Consider the following 27249-nt stretch of genomic DNA (forward strand, 5'->3'; position numbering starts at 1 on the left):
GTGAGTTAGCCCATACTTGGGAGCCAAGAGCCGCTGCCGCGAGCCGCTGCGAGCGGCCGCGCGCGCGCCCGGTCCGGTTGAGCACCGCTGACGTTCCCAGCAGCCCGCACACTGCGAGTGGGGGTCGTCGGCCACCGGTGCCCGGAGTGCCCCATTCGCGCGCGTGCCGTGGACATTCCACGCGCCCAGGGCGCCCTGCTGGCCCGCACACCCAGGGTGCTCCATTATCCTGCGCCTGGTGCGGTCCAGCCGCCAGCGGCGGGGCGAGCGGGAGAGGCTTGGGAGATTCTCTCCGTGGGCGGGGCACCTCACCCAGCCATTCAAGCTAACAATCAAGCGTTGGGGGAGGGGCGCGCGCAGGCAGCCTAAAATACCTTCGGAAGCACAGCTGCGACCCAATCACTGAAATTAGCTTAACCCATGAAATCTGTGCACCCTCAGTTCTAATTGATAAGATCTCTCTCAGTTCAGCGACCCAAGACAAGAGGCGTGATATTTTTTAGTGCCTCTCGCTAAAGGGGCGGGGGCAACTTCTGATAGATAGAGCCTCCATATTCAGGGATAAACGCTAACAAGAAGGACTTGGCAGATAATAAGATCTATACTACACTAGTCGCAAGCAGAGACTAGTGCCTCTTCTTCCCTGCAAAAACAGGCTACAAAGTGTGGAAAGCCTGGGTTGAGAAGTCCAACTAAATGATAGGCGCTGAACAGTCACCTTGACAACAATTGACTCCCACCCCCGCCTGATTACACTGGAGGCCCTGACTGTCAGAGCCTTTCCCAAAGCCTTGCACTGAGTGGGGATAGAGTGGGGATTTCCCAGCTCTTTGAGCCTCTTACTCCCCAGGCAGAAGCAGTTGCAGCCTTATAGCTGGATCACCAGGCTGCTAATTCAGAAAGGGGGGACTAGGAGAGAGAATCCAGGAAAGCAAACTCTCTCATCGTTGGACCCTGCAAACGCCAACAAGCCTTGACTACCAGCAAGACTAAAGCCAATTATATGACATTGCCATAGAATCCCATCAATTGCAAATCCCTACCTAAGAGTGACACAGGGGCAGAGCCTGGGGTACAGAGTCACTGACCAGGAAGAGGGAGAGAAAAGAAAAAGGAAGAAGTTAACCTCTCAAAATCAAGAAAAATCCACAGACTTTACAACTTGATCCACTAATTTTTTTTTTGTTATTGTTTGTTTCTTCTATCTTATTGCCTTTATTTCCTCCACCTCGGTCCTTCTATTCTCTGCCCATCTTATGCTTCCCCTTTCTTGAACTACACTACCCATGAGTGTTGCATTTTATTTCTCTTATTCATCCTCACCCTCCTTTAAGGTTATACTCCAAAACACTTAACTCTCACTCTCTCCTCTTTTGTTTTTTTTTGTCTTGCTTTATTTTGTTTTTTTCTCTTCCTATTTTATTTCTTCCTTCGTTTTTCTCTTTTTCTTATTTTTTCCTTTCTATTCGTTTTTTCTTTTCTCATTTTATTTTCCTCCCATATAATCCTCAATCACGAACAAATTAGTTAATTTGGGATTCAAGGCTTTTTTTGGCTTTATTTCTCTTTTTTGCTTTTGTTTTTATTTTTTTTTCTTGTTTGTTTATTTTTGTGGCATTTTGGGTCCTCCCAACCCAAGGTCTCCTTTGTATTTAGTCTTCGCTCCACTTAATGCAACAGATTTTTACTTATTATTTTTATTTTTTCTTCTTTATTATTCTTTTTTGGTCCTTTTTTCTGGTTCCCTCTTATCCCCCTCATCCCTCTCATTATATCTCTTAGTTGGCCATCACTTACAAGCAAATCATCTTATGCTTGTCTAAGATTTTCTTCTTTTTTTTTTTTTTTTTGCATTTAGTAGGTCCCTACTCCCTTTTTTTTGCCCCTTGAACTCTTCACCCCAAATCAGGACCTCCATTATAGGCACGATATTTCCCTGAGGAGGGGAGAGGAGAGAAAGAGAAGAGAGAAAAAAGGGGGAAATAGTAAATTATTACTGTTTTTTTTTTTGTGGGGTGTTTTACCTTTTTTTTTTTTATTTTATTTTATTTTTTTTTTTTTTACTTTTTACTCTTTATTAATTCTAATTAGTGCTATCAACAAGACCACCCTCAGATGCCAATAAGAAAGAAGAAATCTAATATTATGGATACAAAAGAAAGAGAGGTAACACAAATAGATGTGGAAAAATCTATGGAGAAAAGACTTAACATATTGGAAGCCTTGGAGCTAAATGACAGAGAATTTAAAATAGAAATCTTAAAAATACTCAGAGATATACAAGAAAACACAGAAAGGCAATATAGGGAGATCAGAAAACAACTCAATGAACACAAAGAATATATTACCAAGGAAATTGAAACTATAAAAACAAATCAAACAGAAATGAAAAACTCAATTCACGAGCTGAAAAACGAGGTAACAAGCTTAGCTAACAGAACAGCCCAGATTGAAGATAGGATTAGTGAAATAGAAGACAAACAACTTGAGGCACAACAGAGAGAAGAAGAAAGAGACTCAAAAATAATAAAAAACGAGAAAGCCCTACAGGAATTGTCTGACTCCATCAGAAAGAATAACATAAGAATAATAGGTATATCAGAGGGAGAAGAGAAAGAAAATGGAATGGAAAATATACTCAAACAAATAATAGACGAGAATTTCCCAAGCCTGTGGAAAGAACTAAAGCCTCAAATTCAAGAAGCAAACAGAACACCGAGTTTTCTTAACCCCAACAAACCCACTCCAAGGCACATCATAATAAAGATGACACAAACCAATGACAAAGAAAAAATTCTCAAGGCAGCCAGGGAAAAGAAGAGTACAACATATAAAGGAAGGCCTATTAGATTATCATCAGATTACTCAGCAGAAACTCTACAAGCTAGAAGAGAGTGGACCCCAATATTTAAAGCCCTGAAAGAGAGGAACTTTCAGCCAAGAATACTATACCCATCAAAGCTATCCTTCAAGTATGAAGGAGATATAAAAACATTCACAAATACAGAAAAGATGAGAGAATTTATCAACAGAAAGCCCCCACTCCAGGAAATACTAAAGGGGGTTTTCCAACCAGATTCAAAGAACAAAAGAAAACAACACCACAAGTAACAGCTCCACCAAGAACACAATAAAACCAAACTTAAACTGTGACAACAAAGGAAAAAAGGGTGGAGAGGATGAAGATTAACAGTAGCAAAGGACGATGAAGTGCAGAAATACTTATAAGATAGGGTACTACAATGAATATGGTAGGTACCCTTTTCATTACTTAATGGTAACCACCCTTGAAAAAAACACCACAAAAACACTTGACTTAAAAAAGGTAGCAACAGAGGAAAGAAGTATGGAACACAAACAAACAAAAACAAATGATAGAAAAACAAAAGAGAAGAATCAAACTAGATACAAAACTAACAGAAAGCAATTTATAAAATGGCAGTAGGGAACCCACAAGTGTCAATAATTACACTAAATGTAAATGGATTAAACTTACCAATAAAAAGACACAGAGTAGCAGAATGGATTAAAAAAGAAAATCCAACTATATGCTGCCTACAAGAAACACATCTAAGCAACAAGGATAAAAACAAATTCAAAGTGAAAGGCTGGAAAACAATACTCCAAGAAAACAACACCCAAAAAAAGGCAGGTGTAGCAATTCTCATATCTAATAATGCTGACTACAAGACAGAAAAAGTACTCAGAGACAAAAATGGTCATTTCATAATGATTAAGGGGAAGTTGAATCAAGAAGACATAACAATCCTTAATATATATGCACCAAACCAAGGAGCATCAAAATATATAAGACAGCTACTTATTGACCTTAAAATAAAAACTAACAAAAATACAATCATACTTGGAGACCTCAATACACCGCTGACGGCTCTAGATCGGTCATCCAAACAGAGAATCAACAAAGACATAGTGGCCTTAAACAAAATACTAGAACACCTGGATATGATAGACATCTACAGGACACTTCATCCCAAAGCGACAGAGTATACATTTTTCTCTAGTGTACATGGAACATTCTCAAGAATTGACCATATGTTGGGCCACAAAGACAATATCAGCAAATTTAGAAAAATTGAAATTGTACCAAGCATATTTTCTGATCATAAAGCCTTGAAACTAGAATTCAACTGCAAAAAAGAGGGGGGAAAACCCACAAAAATGTGGAAACTAAACAACATACTTCTAAAAAATGAATGGGTCAAAGAAGAAATAAGCGCAGAGATCAAAAGATATATACAGACAAATGAAAATGAAAATACGACATATCAGAATCTTTGGGATGCAGCAAAAGCAGTAATAAGAGGAAAGTTCATATCACTTCAGGCCTATATGAACAAACAAGAGAGAGCCCAAGTAAACCACTTAACTTCACACCTTAAGGAACTAGGAAAAGAAGAACAAAGACAACCCAAAACCAGCCGAAGAAAGGAGATAATAAAAATCAGAGCACAAATAAATGAAATAGAGAACAGAAAAACTATAGAAAAAGTCAATAAAACAAGGAGCTGGTTCTTTGAAAAGATCAACAAAATTGACAAACCCTTGGCAAGACTCACCAAGGAAAAAAGGCACAGGACTCAAATAAATAAAATCCAAAATGAAAGAGGAGAGATCACCACAGACATCATAGATATACAAAGAATTATTGTAGAATACTATGAAAAATTATATGCCACCAAATACAACAATCTAGAAGAAATGGATAAATTCCTAGAACAATACAACCTTCCTAGACTGAGTCATGAAGAAGCAGAAAGCCTAAACAGACCAATCAGCAGGGAGGAAATAGAAAAAACTATTAAAAACCTCCCCCAAAATAAAAGTCCAGGCCCAGACGGTTATACTAGTGAATTCTATCAAACATTCAAAGAAGACTTGGTTCCTATTCTACTCAAAGTCTTCCAAAAAATTGAAGAAGAAGCAATACTTCCAAACACATTTTATGAGGCCAACATAACCCTCAAACCAAAACCTGGCAAGGATGGCACAAAGAAAGAAAACTACAGACCAATATCTCTAATGAATACAGATGCTAAAATACTAAACAAAATACTGGCAAACCGAATACAACAACATATTAAAAAAATAATACATCATGATCAAGTGGGATTCATCCCAGAATCTCAAGGATGGTTCAACATACGCAAAACGGTTAACGTAATACACCATATCAACAAAACAAAGAATAAAAACCACATGATCTTATCAATAGATGCAGAAAAGGCTTTTGATAAAATACAACACAATTTTATGTTTAAGACTCTCAACAAAATGGGTATAGAAGGAAAATATCTCAACATGATAAAGGCCATATACGATAAACCATCAGCCAACATCCTATTAAACGGCATAAAACTGAGGACTTTCTACCTTAAATCAGGAACAAGACAGGGTTGTCCACTCTCTCCACTCTTATTCAACGTGGTGCTAGAAGTTCTGGCCAGAGCAATCAGACAAGACAAAGAAATAAAAGGCATCCATATCGGAAAAGAAGAAGTAAAGCTATCACTTTTTGCTGATGATATGATCCTATACATCGAAAACCCGAAGGACTCCACAAAAAGATTATTAGAAACAATAAACCAATACAGTAAGGTCGCAGGATACAAAATTAACATACAAAAGTCCATAGCCTTTCTATATGCCAACAATGAAATATTAGAAAACGAACTCAAAAAAATAATCCCCTTCACGATTGCGACAAAAAAAATAAAATACCTAGGAATAAACATAACAAAGAACGTAAAGGACCTATATAATGAAAATTACAAAGCATTGTTAAGGGAAATCGAAAAAGATACAATGAGATGGAAAAATATTCCTTGTTCTTGGATAGGAAGAATAAATATAATCAAAATGGCCATATTACCCAAAGCAATATACAAATTTAATGCAATTCCCATCAAAATCCCTATGAGATTTTTTAAAGAAATGGAACAAAAAATCATCAGATTTATATGGAACTATAAAAAACCCCTAATAGCCAAAACAATCCTAAGGAAAAAGAATGAAGCTGGGGGCATTACAATACCTGACTTTAAACTATATTATAGGGCCACGATAATCAAAACAGCATGGTATTGGCAGAAAAATAGACACTCAGACCAATGGAACAGAATAGAAAGCCCAGAAATAAAACCACATATATATGGTCAAATAATATTTGATAAAGGGGCCAACAACACACAATGGAGAAAAGAAAGCCTCTTCAACAAATGGTGTTGGGAAAACTGGAAAGCCACATGCAAAAGAATGAAACTGGACTACAGCCTGTCCCCGTGTACTAAAATTAATTCAAAATGGATCAAAGACCTAAATATAAGACCTGAAACAATAAAGTACATAGAAGAAGACATAGGTACTAAAATCATGGACCTGGGTTTTAAAGAACATTTTATGAACTTGACTCCAATGGCAAGAGAAGTGAAGGCAAAGATAAATGAATGGGACTACATCAGAATTAAAAGTTTTTGCTCAGCAAGAGAAACTGATATCAAAATAAACAGACAGCCAACTATATGGGAACTGATATTTTCAAACGACAGCTCAGATAAGGGCCTAATATCCAAAATTTACAAAGAACTCATAAAACTCAACAACAAATAAACAAACAATCCAATTAAAAAATGGGAAGAGGACATGAACAGACACTTCTCCCAGGAAGAGATACAAATGGCCAACAGATATATGAAAAGATGCTCAGCTTCATTAGTTATTAGAGAAATGCAAATCAAAACTACAATGAGATACCACCTCACTCCTGTTAGATTAGCTATTATCAACAAGACAGGTAATAGCAAATGTTGGAGAGGCTGTGGAGAAAAAGGAACCCTCATTCACTGTTGGTGGGACTGTAAAGTAGTACAACCATTATGGAGGAAAGTATGGTGGTTCCTCAAAAAACTGCAAATAGAACTACCTTATGACCCAGCAATCCCTCTACTGGGTATATACCCCAAAACCTCAGAAACATTGATACGTGAAGACACATGTAGCCCCATGTTCATTGCAGCACTGTTCACAGTGGCCAAGACATGGAAACAACCAAAAAGCCCTTCAATAGAAGACTGGATAAAGAAGATGTGGCACATATACACTATGGAATACTACTCAGCCATAAGAAATGATGACATCAGATCATTTACAGCAAAATGGTGGGATCTTGATAACATTATAAGAAGTGAAATAAGTAGATCAGAAAAAAACAAGAACTACATGATTCCATACATTGGTGGAACATAAAAATGAGACTAAGAGACATGGACAAGAGTGTGGTGGTTACCAAGGGTGGGGGGGAGGGAGGACATGGGAGGGAGGGAGGGAGAGAGTTAGGGGGAGGGGGAGAGGCACAGAGAACTAGATAGAGGGTGACGGAGGATAATCTGACTTTGGGCGAGGGGTTTGCAACATAATTTAATGACAAAATAACCTAGACATGTTTTCTTTGAATATATGTACCCTGATTTATTAATGTCATCCCATTACCATTAATAAAAATTTATTATAAAACAAACAAAAAAAAAATTGTGTTCCTTTCTCATGTTTTAAGCTTCCTTTTGTTCATTAGTTTAGGGTACTTATTATCTGTATAAGTAATTCCAGTATCTGAAGTGCTTGTAAATCAGTTACTACTAGTAGCCTGCTATTTCAGTTGAGTCTTGATTATGGTGGCTGGTTTCCTTGTGTTTTTTGTGTTGTTTGTTTGTTTGTTTGTTTCCTAAAATGTGATCGTGAAGTCAAGTTCATGTAGAAGATAGTATGCATTTGCTTATGCCAGATACTATGGCACCAATCTAGAACCTTCTTTAATTTCTAGTCTGAAGCTTCTGAGGCTATAGTAGTAGGAATAATCTGAATCCCAAACCGATCTGAGGAAGGTGTAGTTAGACATTCTCAATTGAAACCTTTCTCCCTACCTCATCAGCTTTATTCTCTTCCTAGAGCTCAAGCTGGTGTCAACTAGTCTCCTTGTAGTCTCCCTTTGCTGGTGGTCAGTATTTTTCTGGTTCACCCTTTCAATGATTTTATTCAATGATCTCAGTTTAAGGTCTCCAATTTATGTGGGCCCAAGATCTTGCTTTATGTCACCCAGTAGCTGTTGAAACACAAGCCTATTGGTTATCAAGATTGGCAAAGGCCTCCAGAGCTTTTGTATCTTAAGTATTCCACTATTGTTTGCAGTTCCTGCTTTCTTTTGGTCCTAAGATTTTTTTTACTTTATGATGAGCTCAGTACGTGTATATCTCTCCAGGGTTTCTTACCATATGCTATTGGAAGGGTTTTCAGATTATTTTCTCTATCATCTTGCCTTTAATGTTTAAAATAAGCACTGGCCCCAGGACAAAGATAAAGTCATTAGTGGGAAAGAGGTGGATCTGAAAGGCATGAGAATTACGTTTGCCCTGCAATTCTACTTGGAATTTGTCTGATAGATAAAATCTTTTATACAGAAAGTGAAACATGTATAAAGATACTCAGTACAACATTGTAATAGCAAAAAAATGGTATGAATCTAAAATACTCATCAATAATGAACTGCCTAAATAAATTATAACATACTTTTACAATAGAAAAAGAATGAAACAGCTCTAAATATACTAATGTAGATTGACTGCCAGAAATATTAAGTGAATAAAGATAGATGCAGAACCATGTTAATTGTATGTTAGCGTTATGTGAAAATAAAGTTTTTATACATATATGCTTATATTATAAACTGGTAACTGATTATCTTAAGGAAAGGAAATTGGGTAGAGACATACGGGGATGGAAATTATGTACCCTTTTGTACCTTTTTGAATTTTTAGCCCATGTGCATATAAAGCTTATTTTAAGAATAAATAAATGAATTTTTAAAATAATTTTAAAAAACATTGATATAGGCAGGATCATTATACATTTTGAGTTGTAAATATGATCTTTGAAAAGTATAAAAACTGTCATGAAATTCCATATTTTTATCCATGGCTGCAACTCCTTTAGTTGTGTTATATAGTGTTTTGCTATAGGAAGCCATAGATATCAAACCTGGAGACTATCTGGTTGTTATTGAATAACATGTCTCATTTGGTTTCATTAGTGCCTAAATTTTCTGGCTATTTGAGTTTGAGGATTTGACAGTGATGTGGGAAATGTACTTTGATTTGTCAATTGGAAAAAAAATAATAATTGGACTGAGACCCTTCCCCAATATCTTTAACTTAACTCCAGGCTTTGACTCATGTGTGGGCTAACCACCCATTCCCCAGAAATGGACTCAACTTTTGACCTTCTTCTCCCACTGACCTCAACCCTCAGTTCTAAGCAACTCAGTTCTCCTTACCATTCATTTACCACTGTCAGCTTAGAACTGAGTTTTTAACTTCCTTTTAGCCCAGGGGTCTTTATCTCTCTGTCCCTGGGTCTCTTTTAGACTTAGATATTAAGATAGTAGAAATATGCCCATTATTAAACAAAAAATGTAAATTAAATTACTATTTGTGCTCTGATCCTATTTTAGAAGCTAGCCACTAGATGTCTCTCTTGTAAAGAAATAACCTATTACAGATTTAAAAATTTACTTTTTGTTCTTTGGATAAAATTACAGCATTCTAATTATATTACAATGATATACCCATCCACCTCTGCACCTAAAGCACAGTAGTTTTTGTTTTGCATAGTGTCTTGTAATACAGGTTTGTGCTTTTCTGCAAACTGACTTTAGAAAAGAGAGCAAAGGAAAATGAAATGATGGATTTAACAGTTGTGGTCATGGGGAACAAGTGGATTTTGAAGTGGTCTTTGGGGGAGTACGTAATAGGCACTCAGTACAAACTTGTTAATGATTGAAAAGGTTTAAATTTTCAGTTTCTCTGCCACAACAGTTTTGATATAGTTTGGTGGAATAATTTCAGAGCAACAGCAAGAATATAGAAAAACACTGTGGCCCTGGCCATTTGGCTTGGTGGATAGAGTGTCGTCGGCCCATCATATGGATGTCCTGGGTTCAGTTCCCAGTCAGACACACAAGAGAAGCGGCCATCTGCTTCTCTCCCCCAATTCTCCCTCTTCCCCTTTCACAACCAGTGGCTTACCTGGTTTGAGCATTGGCCTGAGTTCTGAGGATAGCTTGGTTGGTCCAAGCATTTGCTCCAGATGGAGGTTGTCTGGTGGATCCTGGTAGGGTCACATGCAGGAGTCTATCTCACTATCTCCCCTCCTCTCACTTAATAAATAAATAAATAAATAAAGGAAAAACCGTGTGAAAGAATAGAAACCTAATGGTCCCCCAGTCCAGCATCTTCTTACTGGAGCCGTGTAGACTGATGAGGAAGTTCCTATGATGTAGTTTCACAAAGGGTGTATCCACAACAGCAGTTAGTGAGCATTCATGGAAATGAATAGGTCCTCAAACTGGTTCATTTAGGGAAGTCCTTCCCTAGTTAACCAACTGTGCTCCTTCATAATGTGCCTCTGGAATATGTCCCTTTCATTTCCTTCACTGCAGCTTTTATCAGCTGTATTCTCCCATGCAAGCTCATCTTGTCTCACCCTGAACTATTGGGGAACTTCTAAGTGCTCTCCCTACTTTCAGTGTCTCTTCACCTCAGTCGCCTCTTATACACTGCTGCAAGGTACATCCTTCCAAACGTGTTTTCATGGTGATGTCACCTGCTCAGAATCCTTTAATGCTTCTGTGCCTACAGGAGTCGTTAGCACAGAGATACCTTCACTGACCATAGGCATCTCCTGACCTTGGGCTGTTTGAAGCCCACAGGTGTTGTACCCTATTCCATGGCCTAAAATTAACTACCTTTTCTTATCCCACCCCCATTTAAAATTGCTACCTTTCAGGCATTTGGAAGTATAATATTTCAAGTATTTGTCATTAAGCAAAATAATGTGAGTCATCCTTAATATATTTGCTTTATAAAAGAGGAATAATATAATTCTTGAATGTTTATTTTGTATTAAACATGACATTTAATTTTTATGTGTAAGAGAGTTTTCTTGGCAAGTTACTTCTCTGTACCTGTTGCCGTATTTGTACGATGAAAACAATAATAGTGTCAGTTTGTGTAGTATGTGGTTTCCATCTAGAGTGCTCATTAGAATTAAGTGGACAATTTCAAAATGCAGATATCTGTGCTGACCAACAGAGTTGATAATTCATTGGGCATAGGTTAGAGTTTAGGCATCCTTATTTTTAAAACACTAGGTGAAAATGTGCGAGTGCGGGGGCAGAGGTGTATGGGAAATCTGTACTTTTCTCTTGATTTTGCTGTGAACCTAAAAGTGCTCTAAAAATTGTCTTAATTAAAAAAAAAGGCCCTGGCTGGTTGGCTCAGTGGTAGAGCATCGGCCGGGAATGCAGAAGTACCGGGTTCGATTCCCGGCCAGGGCACACAGGAGAGGCACCCATCTGCTTCTCCACCCCTCCCCCTCTCCTTCCTCTCTGTCTCTCTCTTCCCCTCCTGCAGCCAAGGCTCCATTGGAGCAAAAGATGGCCCGGGTGCTGGGGATGGCTCCATGGCCTCTGCCCTAGACGCTAGAGTGGCTCTGGTCACAACAGAGCAACGCCGCAGATGGGCAGAGCATCGCCCCCTGGTGGCGTGCTGAGTGGATCCCGGTCAGGCACATGTGGGAGTCTGTCTGACTGCCTCCCCGTTTCCAGCCTCAGAAAAATACCAAAAAAAAAAAAAAAAAAAAAGAGCACCAGATGATTTTGCTGTTTACTGCTACCTGGAAACCACTGACCTATATGCCAGTAAGTCATTGTCCTCTTTCTCAAGTAGTTCAGTCAGTGGGAAGACAAGTCAAGTCTGCAAACTCGTACACAGAGTGTAGTCAGTGCTCTGATTAGTCCTCACAGACTGCTGTGAGAGCGTGAAGGAGGGCTGCATAGGGGGCATGTCATTCATTGGGAGCTGGGAACTGGAAATTCAATTTCCCCAGAAGATAGAATTCAAACACATTTTAAAGGGCAAGGAGAAGGTTTTAAGTCTATGTTTTTATCCAGACAGAAGGGAAGAATGGTCTTGTGGTGAGAATAAGAGAAACAAAAAGATAAGAGTAATAAAGTTAAGACAATGTAATAGTTTGGTGTGTCTAGAAGCTTCAGTTGGAGTTGGTAAGAGTAAGGGGATGGTCATGGAGAGAGTCATGCTGGAGCTGGGCCATGCAGGACCTCATATGCCATACCAGGGAGTTTAACTTCAGTCATGCTTGATTAGGAAAGTTTCCTGTTCCTGTGAGGGGTCCATACTAAATGTGGGTCTTCATAGTCAATCCCCACCTGATTTCCTAATGTATTCAACTAAATGTACCCAGGCTGGTTACTGTTCTTAATTCTAGAATGTCCTCCCTGCCATATTTCTTACCTATGAAAGTACACATATGGTAGCTCATCTTCGTTATTTCTCCTTTGCCAGAATTCCTATAGTACATATTTTCTCCACAGTTAATATGAAACAGATGCCGGCATTTAATGCTGGTATTCAGTTTTTGGTTTGCATATATCTGCTCTCCTTTCTGCATTCCGGTGTTTCTTGGTAGTGGCTCAATTGGCATTTTTAGCAGGACAATTTTTTGTTGTATGGGACCTTCCCATGTATCACATAAAGGTTAGCAGTTCTGGGCCCTGCCTACTAAATGCCTAAATTACTCCTCAGTGAAACTACCCAGCCATTTCCACATGCCCCCCCCCAAACCCAGGTTGATACCACTGCCAGTTGAGAACTGCTTGCCTTATTAAGTGCCCAAGTATTTATCAATTATTTGAAGCAAAATGTACTTTTTCATTTCAATCTTTCCCTACTACGTCCATTTTCTTAATATAGTTTCTATTAAAGCCAATACCACATACATAACCTGTTTCCTATTATTATTATCATTATTATTATTATTAAGTAGTGGTGAAATTAATTTTTAAAAAAGCAAACTATATAACTGGAAACTCTCAAATTATTTTCATAATGATGTGAGACATAAAATTTTGGCTTTTGTTCTCAATTCCAGTCATTTTAATCCATGCTGAGTAACTATACAGATCGGTCTTCACTCTTCCAAAATCACTTACTATGGTATCAGCCCTAATAAAAAAGATGGATTGTTTTTATGAGGAAAAGTTTATTTTATTTTTGAAACTTTAAATTTTGATCTCGAAATATATTTAAAGATGAAATGCCTGTGAGTGAAAGAGATTATATAGATTATTTTTACATTTGTTTGTTTGTTTGTTTGTTTTGGGAGGTTTTTTTTTTGTTTTCCTTGAAGAGTTTTCGAATTTGGTAGATTTTCTTCCTGCTTTAAATTAAAATATGGTTTTACAACCAATAGTGGAACAAAACACTTTTCCCCTGAAATTCCTTCGGGTATTATTTGCTGATTCCAAATTTTATACCATTTGACAATTTACAGATTAGTCTATCTTTTTTTTTTTTTTTTGCTTAGAAATAAAAGATGAAATCTCAAAAAAAAAAGAACACTTTAATTTCTTGTATCAGTTAGGATGCTTTTTTTTGCATTAAATAAAATACTCAGTTCAGACTGGTTTAAGCTATCAAACAGTGTATTGTTGACCCTCATAATTGAATGTCCACAGGTGGGATGGAATTCAGGGTTCATAGATACTGTGACTAGAGTATATATATCATCAGAGACCCAGTGTATTGCTGATACTCCAATGTATTATCTAAGATGTCTTCTGAATCTCATGGTCATAGGATACTTGGGGTACAGTTTGAGTTACTGTAAATATTCAGGAGTGCTTCGCTCCCAGAATTACTGGACAAGAAACCTAAAATTCATTATGATTGGACCACCTAAGCCATCTGCCCAATCCTGAGCCATTGTGTTCAGGAGAATATAAACTAGTGATGTTCTTAAGCCCACCAGTAAGTGCATACCCATGGAGATTGGGATGGGGTATTTATCAAAATATGGTGATGGGTTAGGAAGGAGGATGGCAGTATAGGAATACCAAGTAGACAATCAAAATATTCACTATAACTCTTTAAAAGGATTTTAAAATATCAAGGCAAATATTTAAAATAAAATACAATTGAGATACTTTTGAATTAGCAGTACAGAAAAATCCATGGTTTATTATTGAATTTTCAGTTCTGGAAAGTTCATAATAGCATAGTACACTGCCACCTTTCAGCTGTATAATGACCTTGTAAGAGTGACTTTCTTTTCTCTATGTTAGTGTTCTCATCTATAAAATGAAAAAATAGCATTTGATTCAGAGTTACAAGGATTAAATGAATTACTATATGTATTACAATAATGTCTGACATAAAAAACACTTAATAAACTATTGTTATTACTGTTACTACTCACTAGTGCTCCTTGGTAAAAGGATCTACTGGTAGTTTTTATAACCTATAGACTTTTCTAATTTAATTAATGGTGTAGTATTCTGGAGATCAGACATGTGGAAAGTCTAACTTCAGTTTATTTACCTCATGGAGTGACCAGTATTTTAAAAATCAGAAGTAGAAATTTTAGGCATATTTGAACTAACGTAATACATCAGTGTGCTTTCTCAAAAGCAGTGGAAAATACTTCCCTTAATAACTAAAACCAATGACTGAAAAGTTAATGTCCTGAATATACTATAGAAATGTTTATTAGGAGCGTTAAGTAGTAAGATGATGAATCTCCCTTTAAGCCCTCATTTATTTCTTCCTTAAAAACCTTTGTGGTTGGTGCATTAATCACAGAATAAAATATATACTGTTTAGCAGAACGTTCATGGCCTTTTACATTCTGGTATTAATCCACATAGCCAGTTCCATCTTGAGCCCCTAAACACTAAGTTCAGTGTCAGTAGAGTCTGGTTATGAACTCATGTGGAATATTCTCAGTTAAAGGCACTGCAGTGTTACTCATCTAAGCTTCATTAATTCAGGACACTGAATGTAAAATTTTAACAATGGTAATAACAGTAACATTTTTAATTGCTATATTCTGAATTTTTGATGTATGTTTACATATTTAATTTTACTGTGAGAAACACAAGACACAGAGGAGATGTGTCTTTTGCACAAGATGACATCAAGTAATAAATTGTTAAGAAGAACAGGAATCAAACAGAGTTCACTTAACCTCTGTTCTGTCGTGTCTCTGGCATTACAGCATACTGAGTATCCTTCCTACGTACAGAGCCAATAAAGAATAGGGTGCTTTCATGTGAGAGCTCTGTACTCTTCTAATAGTGATGTGGAAGGGAAAGTGCAGTGCTCAGGCTTGTTGGTAGACTCACAAAGAAATGTGTTGTGGGCTCATCCCCTTGATCTCTTTCATCCCTAATGCCTAGTGAGCTCTCAGAATTGTTGAGTAATGTTGCTTAATCAGTGAAGGAGCAGGCAGTTTGAGAATTGGTTTCTGTTGTTGTTGTTTTTTTAGAACAAGAATATTTAAATTCATTTAAACTTTGTATTGGAAATCTTCTTTTTTTTTTTTCTTTTTTTTTTTTTTTTGCATTTTTCTGAAGCTGGAAACAGGGAGAGACAGTCAGACAGACTCCCGCATGCGCCCGACCGGGATCCACCCGGCACGCCCACCAGGGGGCGACGCTCTGCCCACCAGGGGGCGATGCTCTGCCCATCCTGGGCGTCGCCATGTTGCGACCCTCCTGGGTGTCGCCATGTTGCGACCAGAGCCACTCTAGCGCCTGGGGCAGAGGCCACAGAGCCATCCCCAGCGCCCGGGCCATCTTTGCTCCAATGGAGCCTTGGCTGCGGGAGGGGAAGAGAGAGACAGAGAGGAAGGCGCGGCGGAGGGGTGGAGAAGCAAATGGGCGCTTCTCCTATGTGCCCTGGCTGGGAATCGAACCCGGGTCCTCCGCACGCTAGGCCGACGCTCTACCGCTGAGCCAACCGGCCAGGGCCAGAAATCTTCTTTAAATTCAGCCTCCATATGTAACTCTTAGTTATAGCCTTTTTTTTTTTTTTTTTTTTTTTTAAGGAAAATAGCTTTGATGCTGTCAAAATGATTAGATAAGTAACACCAGTTCTGGTTGGATAATAATGTCTCAGATAAAAAAGTAACATCTTAAAACTTTGAATAATGAAATATTTTTAAGTTTAAAAAGAATGTTAAAATTATTCATCTTCTGTGACTACCATTCTGTATACCTCCCCAGAAAATACTTTTTACTTTGCTGATTATAAAAATAGCAAGTCACTATGTCAAAAATTTATTTAATACGGACATATATAGTAAAATTAACTCCTTTTGTTAATTCCCATAGTTCAAAGTTTGGAGCATATCTTTATACTTGTAAATAATGTATAAGTACATATTTTTAAAATATAAATGCCATCGTTAACACACATATTTTTCTTCCTTATTGCATATAGTTTTGCCTTATTATTATGTAGGTCCACCATGATTTTTAAAATCACTTTCTTAATGATACGCATTTACATTATTTCTAATATTTTTCTAAGAAATGATACAGTGGACATTTTATACTCTTAATGATACACATTTACATTATTTCTAATATTTTTCTAAGAAATGATACAGTGGACATTTTGTACATATGTCATTAGATCTCCAGTTATTTCTTTGGGATAAATTCCTGAGAATAAAACTGTTGAAGCAAAAATATAATTTTTTGTCCCCTGGCCAGGTTGCTCAAGGTTACAAGTTCAGTTCCCATGTCAGGGCACACGCAAGAATCAATGAATGAATGCATATATAAGTGGAACAACAAATCTGTGTTTCTCTGTCTCTCTTTAAAATCAATAAATAAAAATTTTTTAAATGTATATACTTTTATTAAAAAGTTTTATTTATACCTTTTGTGAAATTGAACCACCAGAAACTTGCACCGGTTTATACTTCTGTCATTAATGAACAGTGTCCATTTTCCTAGCATTTTTAATTTTAACAACATTTTTGTAAATCTGGTGGGTGAAAATATTTCATTTATATTTGCATTACTTTGGTTATAAATGATCTTGAGCATCTAAATACTATTAAGTGCCATTTAAAAGAATCTGATTACTTTTTTCTTTTTTTATTTTTTATTTTTTATTTTAATTTATTGTGTTAACATGGATTTAAGTGTCCCACTCAACATAACACCCTCACGCCTCATGCATGCATCCCCCATTATACCTCCTTTGCCCCCCTTCCCATAACTCCCTATCCTTTCCCTCTGGGATTTGCTGTCCTGTTATCTGTATTTATGTGTTATGTTTATATATAATTTCACTAATCCCTTCACCTTCTCTGATCCCATTCCCTCATCCCCTTCCCTCTGACAGCTGTTCCTCTGCTCCCTGTGACCCCGTCTCTGCCCCTATTCTGTTACTAGGTTCACTTTGTTCATTAGATTCCACATATAAGTGAGATCATATGATATTTTTCTTTCTCTGCCTGGCTTATTTCACTTAGCATATTAATCTCCAGGTCTATCTATGTGCCATCACAAAAGGTAAGATTTCCTTCTTTTTCACGACTATATAGTATTCCATTGTGTATATGTACCACTGCTTTTTAATCCACTCATCCACCAACAGATACTTGTGCTGTTTCCAGATCTTGGCTATTGTGAACAGTGCTGCCATAAACATGGGGGTGCATATCTTCTTTTGAATCAGCAATTTGGTATTCTTAGGATATATTCCTAAAAGTGGGATAGCTGGGTCAAAAGGTAGTTCCATTTTTAATTTTTTGAGGAATCTCCGTACTGTTTTCCACAGTGGCTGCACCAGTCTGCATTCCCACCAGCAGTGCAGGAGGATTCCCTTTTCTCCACATCCTAGTCAGCACTTACTCTGTGTTGTTTTGTTAATAAGCGCCATTCTGACTGGTGTGAGGTGATATCTCATTGTAGGTTTAATTTGCATTTCTTTAATGATTAGTGATGTTGAACATTTTTTCATCTGCCTATAAGCCATCTGTATGTCCTCTTTGGAGAAGTATCTATTCATTTCTTTTGCCCGTTTTTGATTGGATTGTTTATGTTCCTGGTGTTGAGTTTTACAAGTTCTTTATAAATTTTGGTTATTAACCCCATATCAGACGAAATGTTGAATATGTTCTCCCATTGTGTAGTTTGTCTTTTTATTCTGTTCTTATTGTCTTTGGCTGTGTAAAAGCTTTTTAGTTTGATATAGTCCCATTTGTTTATCCTGTCCTTTATTTCCCTTGCCTGTGGAGATAAATCAGCAAATATATTGCTGCGAGAGATGTCAGAGAGCTTACTGCCTATGTTTTTCCATAAATCTTTCAAACAGTTTCCTTTAGATAGCCATCTTACTTCAGTATGAAATAAAAGTCTCACATGGTCTTCATTTTGTTCTTCACAAAATAGCTAGAAAAGATGCTCACATTTGGCACTAGCTTTAATAGCATTAACACACATTATTACTGTATGTAATACTTCATTCAGAACAGGCGAGATGTTTTTAGCTACCAACTTTTCCCTATGAATAACACAATGCACAAGAATCATTTCTGGATTCGTATCTTTCATCAATTTTAAGCAGCCATTTTTCTTGCCCATCATATTGGGAGCACCATCTGCGGCACAAGATGTTATATTTTTCATTGGTATATCATTGACATCTAAATAGTTTTTTAGCTTATTACATATATCTTTGGAGGTAGTGGTTCTTTCTCATCTTTTACAGAACAACATTTCTTCAGCAAAATGTCCTTTATCAATATATCTTACGTAAGTTATCAATACTGCCTCACTGTCTCTCAAAGTTGATTCACCCATTTGCAAGGAGAATTTTCTTGTTTTCAGCTTTTCAATAAGTTGTTTTTCAATATCCTCACTCATTTCATCTATTCTTCTGCTAACAGTATTGTCACTGAGTGGCATAGCTTTTACATCTTTGTCATCTTTTTCAAGAACCGTTTTAAGAAATGCTGGTATTGACGGTTTTATTAAATTCTCTCCTATAGTGTGATTTTCTCCAGTTTTAGCGATGAATAAAGAAATTTGATAACTAGCCTCAAGAACACGATTATTAGTTGAAGTATAAGCAGTAAATAGAGACTTTAATGTTGTTCTTTTTTCAAAATTTTTCTTTAAAGTTTTAAAGTAACTCAAATCTGAATTAATATGAGCACTATGTTTTGCCTTCAAATGTGCCTCAAGACGACCTCATTTCATTGATTCATTGGTCAAGCATTGCTGGCATAAAAGACAAAAAGGAATCCACTCATCGTGAACACTGGGTATGAACCCAAATTTTAAATATTCCTCCGAATATTGACGAGGTTTTTCTTGCTTGTACCACTCATTTTACTATGGGCTATAAGAAATAAAAATAAGATCAATTAATATGTGTTAAAATATATTCAATGTGACATAGAGTAAACGTATACTAAAAATTCATATTTATTTAAATGTATATAACACATTTACTACACTACCACCGCAAATCAAAAGGTATCTATATTTTTTCCACTTGACATAATTTTCTGGAAAGTTATGCTTCTAAAATTAAAATTGTCGTGCATGCACTATTATAGCCCCAATAATATTTATAAAATATTAGTGCTTTCTAGCCCCGATGTAAGAAGTACTTAATAAAGAGTTTAATATTGATAAAAATAAAATTAAATACTTACCAATTATATCTATACAATATATATGTATATTTATTAAATCAACGAGCTTTTACAACAGTTTTGACTGACACTTATTTCAAATTAACACCTACTGAATGATGTGAAACACTACAGAAGTTGTGATGGGCCAATTAGGTGAGAATAACTGCGTTGTTTAATGAGTTTTTAAAACATCCGGGATTCCCCGTGGCAGATGGCATGCTCCGCGGTGAACCCAGGACAAAGTTTACTTGACGACGCCAATCACCCAGTTGATATTTTGGTCTCGTCAAACGAAATTATACTTAATAATTATTTACCGCAATTATTTAAGAATTGCATTTTTTGTTAAATCTGGCACTGATATCTAGCATTGCATTTAAATGGCCTGGGGCGAAAGAGTTAAAGGCGTGTTGAGTCTATTTTCAAATTGCCCCCCTTAACTATCGAATTGCCCCCCTGTGGGGCGTGGGCCCCACGTTGGGAAACACCAGGTTAGGGTGTCCATCCTTCAAAGCATCTCCCCCTGTGACTCTGAGATCACTCTCTCCCCTGGCAACTCCAGTCCTCCCAGCACTCTCTGCTCTTGGAGCTCTGGGAAAGTGGCTGTCAGCGAGGCTCTCCATGCAGTCCCTTTAATACGGAGCCAGGGTCTGAGAGTTCTGCCTCCTTCTCTCAAACAGTATCTAGGCTCTTTTCTCGGCCAAATATAGTGCGTAAGTCCCTTCCAGGCTCCAGGGCTCTAGGTTGGGATTCCGGTTTTGGGGCTGAGGACCCTCAACTCGCGGGGCAACCCTCCCTGTCATGAGAGTCCCCCCGGGCCACTGCTCGCTCATGAGAGTGGGGCAGCCCTTTCCACATCTCTGCCTCTCCTACCAGTCTCAGTGTGGCTTCTTTGGTGTTTCTTGGCTATAGAATCCTCTTAGTTTAGTCCATAGTTGGTCTTTCAAGATGAGTGTTCTCAGAATTAAGTTGTAATCCATCTTGGTTCTGGAAAGTGGGAGTTGAAGCGCCTGCCTACTCTGTGGCCATCTTGTCTCTCTCATTGTGGTTTTAATTTGCATTTCTCTGATGATTAGTGACTTTGAACATTTTTTTCAATATGCCTATTGGCCATTTGTATATCCTCTTTGGAGAAGTGTCTATTCAGTTCTTTTGCTCATTATTTAATTGGATTGTTTACCTTCCTGGTGTTGAGTTTTAGAAGTTCTTTATAAATTTTGGTTATTAACCCCTTACCAGACATATTGGCAGATATGTTTTCCTGTGTGTGTGGGTTGTCTTTTTATTTTGTTAATGGTGTCTTTAGCTGTGCAAAAGCTTTTTAGTTTGATATAGTCCCATTTGTTCATCCTGTCCTTTATTTCATTTTTGCCGATTCATCTATGGAGATGAATCGGCAAAAATATTACTACAAGAGTATCGGAGAGTTTACTGCCTGTTTTCTTCCAAGATGTTTATGGTTTCACGACTTACATTTAAGTCTTTTATCTATTTTGAGTTTATTTTTGTGAATGGTGTAAGTTGGTAGTCTAGTTTCACTTCTTTGCATGTACCTGTCCAATTTTCCCAACACTGTTTATTAAAGAGACTGTCTTTACCCCATGGTAGGCTGTTACTTACCTCTTTTGTCAATTGACCATAAAGGCATGGGTTTATTTCTGGGTTCTCTGTTCTGATCCATTGATCTGTATGCCTGTTCTTATGTCAGTACCAAGCTGTTTTGATTACAATGGCCTTGTAGTATAACTTGATATCAAGAAGTGTGATGCCTCCCATTTCTTCATTTTCAAGGTTGCTGAGGCTATTTGCGTTCTTTTTTGGTTTCATATAAATTTTTGGAATATTTCTTTTATATCTTTGAAGTATATCATTGGTATTTTAATAGGAATTGCATTGAATTTATAGATTGCTTTGGGTAATGTAGATGTTTATTCCTATCAATGAACACGGTATATGCTTCCACTTGTTTGTATCTTCCTTGATTTCTTTTTTCAATGACTAATAATTTTCTGAGTACAAGTCTTTTACTTCTCTGGTTAAATTTACTCTTAGGTACTTTTTTTTTTTTTTTTAATTTTTTTTTTTTTTTACTTCATTTTTTCATTTTTCTGAAGCTGGAAACGGGGAGAGACAGTCAGACAGACTCCCGCATGCGCCCGACCGGGATCCACCCGGCACGCCCACCAGGGGCGATGCTCTGCCCACCAGGGGGCGATGCTCTGCCCATCCTGGGCATCGCCATATTGCGACCAGAGCCACTCTAGCGCCTGGGGCAGAGGCCACAGAGCCATCCCCAGCGCCCGGGCCATCTCTGCTCCAATGGAGCCCTGGCTGCGGGAGGGGAAGAGAGAGACAGAGAGGAAAGCGCGGCGGAGGGGTGGAGAAGCAAATGGGCGCTTCTCCCGTGTGCCCCGGCCGGGAATCGAACCCGGGTCCTCCGCACGCTAGGCCGACGCTCTACCGCTGAGCCAACCGGCCAGGGCGGTACTTTATTTTTTTATTGTTGCAATAGTGAAGGGGATTGTTTTCTTAATTTCTCTTCAGACAGGTCATTGTTGGTGAATAAAAATGCCTCTGATTTCTGAGGATTGATTTTATATCCTGCCACCTTATTGAATTCATTTATCAGGTCCAGTAGTTTTTTTACTGCAACTTTAGGGTTTCCTATGTACAGTATCATATCATCTACAAATAATGATAGTTTTACTTTTTTTTCCAATTTGGACGCCTTTTATTTCTTCTTGAGTCTGATTGCTGTGGCTAGGACTTCCAGAACAACACCCTGCCTTGTTCCTAATCTTAAGGGGATTGCTTTTAATTTTTGCCGATTGAGTATGATGTTGGCTGTGGGTCTGTCATAGATGGCTTTTATCATGTTGAGGAGGTGTGTTCCCTGTTTTCCCATTTTGCTGAGAGTTTTGATCACAAATGGGTGCTGGATTTTATCAAATGCTTTCTCTACATCTATTGATATTATCATGTGGTTTTTCTCTTTCCTTTTAGTTATGTGATGAATCACATTTGCGAATATTGGACCATTCTTGCATCCCGAGAATAAATCCCACGTGATCCTGATGTATTTTTTTTTTCATGTATTGCTGGATCCAGTTTGCTAATATTTTGTTGAGAATTTTGGCATCTGAATTATCAGGGATATTAGCCTATAGTTTTCTGTCTTTGTAGTGTCTTTACCTGGTTTTGGAATGAGGCTTATGCTTGCCTTGTAAAAGGTGCTTGGAAGTCTTCCCTTCTCTTGAATTTTTTGAAATAGCTTGAGAAGGATAGGTGTTAGTTCTTCTTTGAATGTTTGGTTATATTTGCCTATAAAGCCATCCGGTTTAGGACTTTTGTTTGCTGGGAGTTTTTTGATAATTGTTTCAATTTTATTTGTTGTAATCAGTCTAAGTTTTCTGATTCTTCCAGATTGAGTTTTAGAAGATTGTATGTTTTCAGGAATTTTCCATTTCACCACCTAACCTACGTTGTCCAATTTTTTGGCACATAGATCTTCACAATATTTTCTTACAATCCTTTGTATTTCTGCAGTGTCATTTGTTACTTCTCTTTCATTTCTAATTTTACTTATTTGAGTCCTCTTTTTTTCTTGATGAGTCCAGTTAAAGGTTCGTCAGTCTTGGTTACTTTTTCAAAGAACCAGCTCTTTGTTTCATTGAACTTATATATATATATATATATATATATATATATATATATATATATGCGCCTATATGTCATTTATTTCTGCTCTGATCAGTATTTTCTTTTTTCTACTTCCTCTGGGCTATATTTGTTGTTCTTTTTCTAGTTCTTTTAGATGCAGGGTTAAGTTGTTTATTTGAGTTTTTTCTTGCTTCTTAAGGTATGCCTGTAATTCTATGAACTTCCCTCTCAGTAGTGTTTTGCTGTGTCCCTTAAATTTTGAGTTATTCTATGTTCATTTTTATTTGTTTAAAGGAAAATTTTGATTTCTTTCTTGATCTCATTGTTAATTCATTTGTTACTTAATGACATGCTATTTAGCCTCCAAGTGTTTGAATGTTTTTCAGTTTTTCTATTGTAGTTGATTTCTAGTTTCATGCCATTGTGATCAGCGAAGATGCTTGATATGATTTCAATCTTCTTCAGTTTATTGAGACTTGTTTTGTGTCTTAACCTGTGGTTTATCCTAGGGGATGTACCATGAGCACTTGAAAAGAATGTATATTCTGCTGCATTGGGGTGAAAGGTTCTGAAGATATCAATTAAATCCAGTTAATCTAGTGTGTCATTTAAAGCTGCTGTTTCTTTGTTAATTTTTTGTCTGGAGAATCTATCCATTGATGTTAGCGGGGTATTAAAATCCCCCACTATTATAGTATTGCTGTCTATCCTGCCTTTTTTCCCATTAAAATCTGCTTTATATATTTAGGTGCTCGTATATTAGGTGCATAAATATTTACAATGGCTATATCCTCCTGTTGGGTTGCTTCCTTTATCCCTTACTATAGCCTTTGTTTTAAAGGCTATTTTATCTGACATAAGTATTTTTACCCCAGCTTTTTTTTCATTTCCATTTGAATGAAATACTTTTTTCCATCCCTTCACTTTCAGTCTATGTGTATCTTTTGTTCTGAGGTGTGTCTCTTGTAGACAGCATATGTACGGGCCCTGTTTTCTTATCCATACAGCTACCATATGTCTTTTGATTAAAGCATTTAATCCATTTACATTTAAGGTTATTATTGACATGTACTTATTTATTTCCATTTTATTCTTTAAATCTACAATCCTCTTTTTCTCGATTTTCTTTTTCTTTCCTCTTTTTACAGCAGGCCCCTTAACATTTCTTGCAGTACTGGTTTGGTTGTAATGAATTCCTTGAGTCTTTTTTGGTCTGGGAAGCTTTTTATTTCTCCTTCAATTTTAAATGATACTCTTGCTGAAGAAAGCAGTCTTGGTTGCAGGTTCTTGTTTTGTATCACTTTGAATATTTCTTGCCAGTGATTTCTGGTTTCAAGTGTTTCTGTTGGGAAATCAGGTGTCATTCTTTGGGGGCTTCTCTGTAGATAATTAACTGCTTTTCTCTTGCAGCTTTTAGTATTCTTTCTTTGTCTCTTAACATTGGCACTTTAATTATGATGTGTCTTGGTTTAGCCTTCCTTGGGTTTCTCTTTAATGTGACTCTGTGCTTCTTGAACTTGTGTGACTTTTTCATTTATCAATGTAGGAAAATTTTCAGCTTTGTTTTCTTCAAACAGATTCTCTATCCCTTGCTTGTTCTCTTCTCATTCAAGAACTCCTGTAATTTAGATGTTGTTTTTCTTCATGTTGTTACAGAGGTCTCTTAGAGTTACTTCAGTTTTTTTGCACCTCTTTTTATTTTGCTGCTCTGCTTCTGTGCTTATGTTTATCTTGCCTTCTAAATCGCTGATTTGATCCTCTCCTTCATCCAGCCTGCTGTTAATTCATTCTAGTTCAGTCTTCACTTCTGATATTATATTTGTCCTTTCTGACTGACTCCTTTTTATGATTTCAGTGTCCTTTTTAATGCTGGCTATATCTTTATTTAGGTCACTGTGACCGTCCATTGTTGCTCTGAGATCCTTGAGTATCCTAAAAATCATTATTTCAAACTCTGCATCTGGCAGTTTGGTTACTTCCATTTCACTTAATTCTTTTTCTGGGGATTTCTCTTGTTGATTCATTTGAGTTGTATTTCTTTGCCCACTTTGTCTGTGTATTAGGTAGCACTGTCTGACTTCGAAATTTGTTGTGGTGTCTTTTTGAGAAAAATGCGCTCAGTGGTACTGACCTCCAGGCCACCTGAGTTCCTTGCTCTAGAAATGCTTCTTCAGTTTAGTATTTTGCCTCCTGATATATGTGAGTATTGAATATAGTTGGTCCTTTCATGGGTGCAGTTATCCCTTCAGGCTGGCTGGTTCTAAGGGAAAACTTTGATCATGTGTATTAGACACTGTGTAGTGTCTGTCCTATTGAGCATATTTATTCTGCACAGTGTCTGGTGCCTGTTGGACTCCTCCTTTGGACATGCTGCTTGTGTAGCTAGTAGAGTCTAGGGTTGGTGCTGTCTGCCATCCACTAGTTGTGTTGGTTCTAGATCTTCTTGGGTTGGCATCAGCCATTTATAACCTGGTCTGGGCTGCCTGTCTGCAGCTATAGCCCTCTTCACTGTTTGTGTTTGAATTTTCTGTTCCTGAGTAGTATGGGAGGGGTCAATCTTTTTATAAGGATCAGATTTCTCTTGCTTAGAGATGACAGCAGCTCTGTAAAAGCCCCAAGCTCTGTAAGATTTGCATCCCACTTTCAGCTGTTCCACTTCCTCTTGGAGCTGTCTGGTCTAACTACAGAGTCTTCTGTAGGAAGACTATAGTGTGCGCTCAGACTGGCCTCACCCAACCAACTCCTCTACAGGTTGCACGCTTGGTGGGTTAGGGCAGCTGAGGTTGGGAATACAGCGTTAGCACGGACCCCCAACTTCAGGGGTCTCTTGGTCAGGAGCTCAGTACAGGAGAAGTGGCCCCTATTAAAGAACCTAATCCCTCAGCCACTGCTGGATACTCAAATTTTATTTTTCCCCAACAAGGTGAGCAGCAGGTTCAGATCGAGTGTGGCTGACACTCATTTCTGCAGAACTTCTTACAGCTGGTGAGACCCCGGTCTGAAGGAGGAAGACTGAGAGAGTCCTCTCCTGAGGCTGACTGTGCCCCCCCGCCCCGGAAAGTGGCTAAGCCCTTCGACCAGACCCAACAGTAGGCTCAAAAGGACCCACACTTTAAATATCCATGCTCCAAGCCTCTCTCCCTTCCCACTGTGAAATCTAGCCCAGTGGGCAGGTTATTTACCACCCAGGCTGGTTGACTGTGAAGCTCCACCTATTAAAGCACATGAGCCGCTGTGCAGATGTTGATCACAGAAAGCAGAACTCACCTCAGCTGGGCCCAGTGTGAGGAGCCCTTCCTTTGGATATCACTTTAGCAAGGGTTGTTAGGTCCTGAACCAGTGTGTTCTCTGCAGCTGGCCACTGGATGTGCCAACTCTGGGCCTCCCTAGAGGGAGCCTGGCACAGACCATTGGGAGACACTGCCCGTGACTGGCCCTCAGCAACTTCCTTGGAGCTACAAGCAATCCAGAGTTTATGGCTGCCTCTGCTGGGCCCATGTGCACATGGAAATAACAAGCTGCACACCTAGACTGGCTTTTACCCACATTGGGCCTGGGGGAAAGTCCACTTAAAAGGCCAAGGTTCTTTGAGTCGCCTCCTGCAGCCTCTGTCTGCTGGCTGCTTGTTGGGCTCTGCTACTAAAAAACTTCTGGTAGAGTCTAGAACCTGAAGCAATTCAGGGATCAGGAAGGGGGGTGGGCATGGCTCCAGAGTGTGGCTCTGCCCCTGAGCCCCAGGTGTCAGTCCAGACATTTTTCACAGACCTCAGGAGGGTGTGGCCCCCAGGAGTCTGGTGGGTGTGGCCTCTGAGACCCAGAGCTGTGGTCTGCCTTCAGTCCAGACAATTTCTACTGAATCTCTGAGGCAGAAGCACTAGTCATAGACTCGGGAGCATGGGGGTGGGGGGGGGGATCAGGCCTCAACATCAGAAAACTGAATCATTGATGGGCCTCCTGCTTCCTGGCTGACTTCTCCGAATGGCCCAGTCTCCATGAATAGGC

The 27249-nt window shown here is 38.2% G+C and overlaps 1 protein-coding gene across 1 annotated transcript in view; it reads left to right on the plus strand.

Annotated features, from left to right (window-relative positions):
• ZNHIT6 (zinc finger HIT-type containing 6) overlaps positions 1–27249 on the plus strand; it is a 94550-nt gene that overhangs the window by 37661 nt on the left and 29640 nt on the right. The gene's annotated exons all lie outside the window — the stretch shown is intronic.

The sequence above is a fragment of the Saccopteryx bilineata genome, chromosome 3, assembly GCF_036850765.1.
Source record: "Saccopteryx bilineata isolate mSacBil1 chromosome 3, mSacBil1_pri_phased_curated, whole genome shotgun sequence".
Taxonomy (NCBI): domain Eukaryota; kingdom Metazoa; phylum Chordata; class Mammalia; order Chiroptera; family Emballonuridae; genus Saccopteryx; species Saccopteryx bilineata.